We start from the raw sequence: 6,813 nt of genomic DNA on the forward strand, positions 1-6,813 counted from the left end.
GGGAGGGGGGCGGCGGCCGCTGGAGGAGGAGGAGGAGGAAGGAGAGGAGGGGAGGGGAGGGAGCGGCCCCGGCGGGCAGGGCGGTGGCGCCGGTGGCTGCGGGGCCCCCGAGGCGGCCCCGGAGCGGCACCGGACACCGGGAGGGGGGCGCGGGGCGGGGAGGGGGCGCAGAGGGGAGAGGGCGAGCGCGGAAACGTTCGCGGGGCGAAGCCACGTGGTGGGGAGGGGGGAGGGCCGGGGGAGGGGCCGGGCCGGGGGGAGGGGAGGGGAGGGGCCGCCGCTCGGCTCGTTTTCATTTATTTATTTATTTATTTATTCGTTTATTTATTCCGTCGTTTATCCGTGTGTTTGTTTGAATCCCGGCCCGTTGTTCCTCCTAGGGATGAGGGGGGGGGGGGGGGGGCGTCCACACCCGGAATCCCCCCCCCAAATCCCCCCCAAATCCCCCCCAACCCCCACCGGGGGCTCGGTCCCATCTGCTGCGCCCCCCGCCCCCACCGCGCCCCTCCCCCCCCATGGCCGCCCCCTCCCCTCCCCTCCCCCCGGAGCCTCAATGGGATTTTTCTGGGTGTAAAAAACTTCGGCATCAAAGGGGCCGGGAGGGCCCTGGCGCCAGCCCCGGGCTCGCCCCCTCCCCCCGGGGCTGCCGGGACCCCCGGGCGGGTTCCGGGGGCGGCGCGGGCACAAAGGGACCCCCCCCACAAACCCCCCCCGGCCCCTCCGTGCTCCCCCGCTGCCTTTTCGGGACAGTTTTTATTTTTAGCTCGGAGCTGGGTTGAAAATAGCAGCGAGCCCACCCCGAGCCCACCCCCCAAAGCGGCACCCCCGGGCCCCGACCCCGCGGGGCGGCGGCGGCGGCACCGGGGCTGGGCCGGGGGCTCGGGGGCACCGGGGGCACCGGGGCTGGGCTGGGGGCACCGGGGGTTCTGGGGGCACCGGGGCTGGGCTGGGGGCTCTGGGGGTCCTGGGGGCACCGGGGGTTCCGGGGCTGGGTCGGGAGCTGGGCCAGGGGCTCCGGGGCTGGGCTGGGGGCACCGGGGGTTCTGGGGGCACCGGGGCTGGGTCGGGAGCTGGGCCAGGGGCTCCGGGGATTGCGGGCCAAGAGCTCGGGGGGCTCCGGGGGTATCGGGGGCTCCGGGACACCGGGGTTGAGTTGGGAGCTCGGGGGGCTCCGGAGCTGGGCCGGGGGCTCCGGGAACTGCGGACCAAGGGCTCGGGGGGCTCCAGGGCTGGGCCGGGGTCTCGGGAGGCTCCGGGGGCTCTGGGACCCCACGGCTGAGCTGGGGTTTCGGGGGGCACCGGGGGCTCGGGGGTTCTGCGGTATCGGCGGCCCCGTCGGGGGCTGCGGGGCTGGGCCGGGGGTACCGGGGGAGCCCCGGGGGTACGGTCGGGACTGGGCTGGGGGACACCGGGGGGCTCGGGGGGCTCCGGGGCTGGGCCGGGGGCTCGGGGGAGCTCCGGGGGCACCGGGGGCTGAGGGTTCGGGGGGCACCGGGGGCTTTGGGGCGCTCGGGGGCTCCGGGGGTATCGGAGGCTCGGGGGACACCGGGGTTGGGTTGGGGGCTCAGGGGTCCGGGGGTCTCCGGGGTCTTTGGGGGGCTCCGGTGGTACCGAGGGCTCTGGGGGGAATCTGGGGGGCTCTGGGGCGGTTTTTGGGGTCTCCGGGGTCTTTGGGGGGCTCCGGTGGTACCGAGGGCTCTGGGGGGAATCTGGGGGGCTCTGGGGCGGTTTTTGGGGTCTCCGGGGTCTTTGGGGGGCTCCAATGGCGGCTCCCCCGGTGCCCCCGAGGCGGGAGCGGCCCCCGCGCTCTCATTAACTCTTAACGAGGGCAGCGCTTAATGAGCGCGGCTCGTAATGAGCGCGGGCAGCCCCGCCCCGGGCCCGCCCGCTGAGGGAGCGGGAAAATGGGGGGAAATCCTGGAAAATGGGGGGAAAAATCCTGGAAAATGGGGGGGGAAAATCCTGGAAAATGGGGGGAAAAATCCTGGAAAATGGGGGGGGAAAATCCTGGAAAATGGGGGGGGGAAAATCTGGAAAATGGGGAAAATCCTGGAAAATGGGGGGGGAAAATCCTGGAAAATGGGGAAAATCCTGGAAAATGGGGGGAAAATCCTGGAAAATGGGGGGAAAATCCTGGAAAATGGGGGGAAAAATCCTGGAAAATGGGGGGGGAAAAATCCTGGAAAATGGGGGAAAATCCTGGAAAATGGGGGGAAAAATCCTGGAAAATACTGAAAAAAAAATTGGGGAAAAGTCCTGAATAATGGGGGGACAAACCTAAAAAAATACTGAAAAAAAAATTGGGGAAAAGTCCTGAAAAATGGGGGAAAAAAACCTAAAAAATGCTGAAAAAAACCCCCTGGGGAACACTCCTGAAAAATGGGGGAAAAAAACTTTAAAAATAGGAAAAAACTCCTATAAAGGGGGAGGGGGGGGGGAACCTTTAAAAATGGGGGAGGAATCTTTAAAAATGGGGGGGAAAAAAATCGAAAATAAATGGGAAAAAAATTTAAAAATATGTGGAAAAGTTCTTAAGAAATATAGGAAAAAAATTCCTAAAATTATGGGGGGAAAAATCTTATAAAAATGTGGACAAATCCCTAAAAAATGTGGAAAAGTTAAAAAAAATGTATGAACAAATCCTTAAAAATTGTGGAAAAATTCCTAAATAATGTGTGGGGAAAAAATCCTAAAAAATGTGGGAAGAAATAAAAAAAATGTGGGAGAAGTCTTTGGAAATGTGGAAAAATTCTTTAAAAATGTGGAAAAATAAAAGTTTTTAAAATCCAGAAAAATGAGAGAAAAAAATCTTGAAAAAATGCGGGAAAAATCCTAAAAAATGTGGGAAAATTCCCAAGTTAGTGGTGGAGGATTGGGCTGGGCTCGGGCTGGTTCTGTGCCCCCAAAAAATCCAAGCGGATTTTGGGGTTCCCTCAGTGCTGCCCCCGTGGGACATGCTGGGTTCCAGGGGCAATTCCTTTTATTTTATTTTATTTTATTTTATTTTATTTTGGAATTTATTGGTGATTTAAAAAAATATAATCTTCATTTTGGGATTTTTGTTTGGTTATTTTATTTTATTTTATTTTATTTTGGAATTTATTGGTGATTTAAAAAAAAATTATATAATCTTCATTTTTGGATTTTTGTTTGGTTATTTTATTTTATTTTATTTTATTTTATTTTATTTTATTTTATTTTATTTTATTTTAATTTTCCCCCCCGGCTGAGGGGGGAATTCACCTCCCAATAAATCAATTTACCCTCACTCGGGACACCCAAAAATGATTTTTTTCAACCTCAAAAAGGAGACGCAGCCGCGCCCCCCCTCGGACCCGCGCTCGAAGGAAAATTCATCCAAAGGAATCCCGAAAATCCCGGGATTTGTGGGAAAACCCCTCCCGGGCTGGAATCCCGGGAATTTTTGGGTTTAATTCTGGGAAATTCGGGATCCCAGCGCTCCAAGCCCATCCCAGTCTGTGGGGGCGTTCCTGGGAATTCCAGCTGGGAGGAAATTCCTGGATGAAAAAATTAAATTAAAAAAAAAAATAAATTAAAAATTCAAGTAAAAAAAAAAAAACTCTCGAAATTCAGATTTAAAACCCCTCGAAATCCAATTTAAAAAAAAAAATCAAAGTTCAAATTTAAAAAATCTCAAGGTTCAAGTTAAAAACTCAACATTGAAATTAGAAAACTTCAAATTGAAAAAAAAAGAAAAAAACCCTCAAAATTCAATTAAAAACCCACAAAATTCAATTAAAACCACACAAAATTCAATAAAAATCTACAAAATTCAATAAAGATCCCTCGATATTCAGTGAAATCGCCCCTTCCCAAAAAAAAAAAACCCAAAGTGGGGATAAAAATCCATTCCCAGCTCGGGATCCATCCCCGATTCCCAGCTGGGATTTTTTGGGATTGGGATTTGCTGGATGAGGGGCAGAACGCTGAGAAATGAGAGGGGGAAAAAACCCAAAAAATAGGGAAAAAAACACCCAAAAATGGGGGAAAAAATTCCAAAAATTGGGAAGAAGCACCCAAAAATGGGGAAAAAATCCCAGAAATTGGGAAGAAGGACCCAAAAATGGGAAAAAAAATCCCAGAAATTGGGAAGAAGGACCCAGAAATGGGGGGAAAAATTTAAAAAAAATGGAAGGGGGGGGAGGGAAAAAACCACCCCAAAAATGGGGAAAAAATTCCAAAATTGGGAAGAAAAACCCCAAAATGGGGAAAAATTAAAAAAAAAAATGGACGGGGGGGGAAGGGTAAAAAAAAAACCAAAAATGGGGGAAAAGCATCCAAAAATGGGGGGAAACCGCCTCAAAATTGGAATTTTTTTGTTTCCCGCAGCTCCCAAGAGGTTTTGGTGCCGCTTTGGAAATTCCTGAAGGGAGGAATTTGGGGATTGGACCCCAAAATTGGGAATTTCCTGCCGTTTTCCTGAGGTTTCGGTGATGTCGGAGGGGAAAAAAACAACCTAAAATTCCAATTATGGGAAGGAAGGAAGGAAGGAAGGGATGGATGCATCCCTAAATCCCCGAGGTCGTTCCCAATCCCGTTTTCCCTGATTCCGGCTCCCGAATCCCTTTGGGATCCGAACTTCCCCGGGATTTTCTCCGGGCTCTGCCCGAGGCGCTCCCGGATTCCCGGGATTCCAGCCCCGCTCGGGTGTCCCGGGATGGAGACCCCGGGGCTGGGCGGGGTTTGCGCCGGGATTCGGGACAATTCCCGCTTTTTTGGGAATTCCCGGGGTTTGCGCCGGGATTCGGGACAATTCCCGCTTTTCTGGGAATTCCCGGGGTTTGCACCGGGATTCGGGACAATTCCCGTTTTTCTGGCAATTCCTGGCAATTCCCGGCGTTTGCGCCGGGATTTGGGACAATTCCCGCTTTTCTGGCAATTCCTGGCAATTCCCGGGGTTTGCACCGGGATTTGGGACAGTTCCCGCTTTTCTGGGATTTCCTGGGGTGGAGGCGGGGTTTGCGCCGGGATTCGGGACAATTTCTGTTTTCCTGGGAATTCCTGAGATTCCTGGGGCTGGGGAGGGACGAGGTTTGCACCAAGATTTGGGACAATTCCCGCTTTTCTGCGAATTCCTGGGATTTCCTGGGTTTTCCTGGGATTCCCGGGGTTCGCACCGGTTTTTGGGACAATTCCCGCTTTTCTGGGATTTCCTGGGTTTTCCTGGGATTCCCGGGGTTCGCACCGGTTTTTGGGACAATTCCCGCTTTCCTGGCAGTTCCCGGGATTCCCCCCGCGCACATCTGGCGCTCAATCCCGCCCCTCCGCGCTCCAGATGTTCCGGGATCGCCGGGAGCAGCCGGGAATTGCTCTCACCCCATTAATCCCCCCCTAATGAGGGGGAAAATCGGGAATATGGCCCCGAGCGATGCCATAAACGGGGTGATTGCCCCCGGAGCACGCACCGTGAAGATCCCGGGATAAGAATTCCCGCTTTTCCCGGTGCTCCCGGTCACGGCCCAGCCGGGAGCGGGACGGGAACGGCGCTAATTGGCCCCCCCCGGGTGGGTAATTAGCGCCTAATGGCCCTAATGAGCAATAACGGCGGCGGCTTATGGGGAATAATGGGGAACAATGGGGGAATGGGGAATAATGGGAATGGGAATGGGGAACAATGGGGGAATGGGGTATCCATGGAGCGGGATATAGGATTGGGATTGGGAATGGGAATGGGGTATCCATGGAGCGGGGAATGGGATTGGGAATGGGAATGGGGTATCCATGGAGCAGGGAATGGGGAATGGGAACAATGGGGGAATGGGAATGGGGAATGGGAATGGGGTATCCATGGAGCGGGGAATGGGAATGGGAATGGGGAACAATGGGGGAATGGGAATGGGAATGGGGAACAATGGGGGAATGGGAATGGGAATGGGGTATCCACAGAGTGGGGAATGGGATTGGGATTGGGAATGGGGTATGGGGTATCCATGGAGCGGGGAATTGGGAACGGATATGGGGAACAATGGGGGAATGGGAATGGGGAATGGGAATGGGGTATCCATGGAGCAGGGAATGGGATTGGGAATGGGAATGGGGTATCCATGGAGCAGGGAATGGGGAATGGGAAAAATGGGGGAATGGGAATGGGGAATGGGAATGGGGAATGGGAATGGGGTATCCATGGAGCGGGGAATGGGGAATGGATATGGGATTGGGAATGGGAAGGGGGTATCCATGGAGCGGGATATGGGATTGGGAATGGAGAATGGGAATGGGAATGGGGTATCCATGGAGCGGGATATGGGATCTGAGAATGGGGAATGGGAATGGGGAACAATGGGGGAATGGGGTATCCATGGAGCAGGGAATTGGGAATGGGAATGGGGTATCCATGGAGTGGGATATGGGATTGGGAACGGGGAATGGGGAATGGGAAATGGGAATGGGGTATCCATGGAGCGGGGAATGGGAATGGGATATGGGATTGTGGAATGGGAAATGGGAATGGGGTATCCATGGAGCGGGGAATGGGAATGGGATATGGGATTGTGGAATGGGATTGGGAACGGGGAATGGGAATGGGATATCCATGGAGCGGGATATGGGATTGGGGTATCCATGGAGTGGGGTGGGATATGGGATATGGGATATGGGATGGGATTGGGAATGGGGTATCCCTGGAGCAGAATGGGATTGGGATCTGGGAATGGGGTCCGTGGGGCAGGATGAGATCTGGGACTGGGAATGGGATGTGGGATTGGGGTATCCACGGAGCAGGGAGAGCCTCTCCTGGGACGGGATCTGGGAATGGGGTATCCATGGCAATTCCTAAATGAGGTTTGGGAATCC

The sequence above is a fragment of the Molothrus aeneus genome, chromosome 28 (assembly GCF_037042795.1).
Source record: "Molothrus aeneus isolate 106 chromosome 28, BPBGC_Maene_1.0, whole genome shotgun sequence".
Taxonomy (NCBI): Eukaryota; Metazoa; Chordata; class Aves; order Passeriformes; family Icteridae; genus Molothrus; species Molothrus aeneus.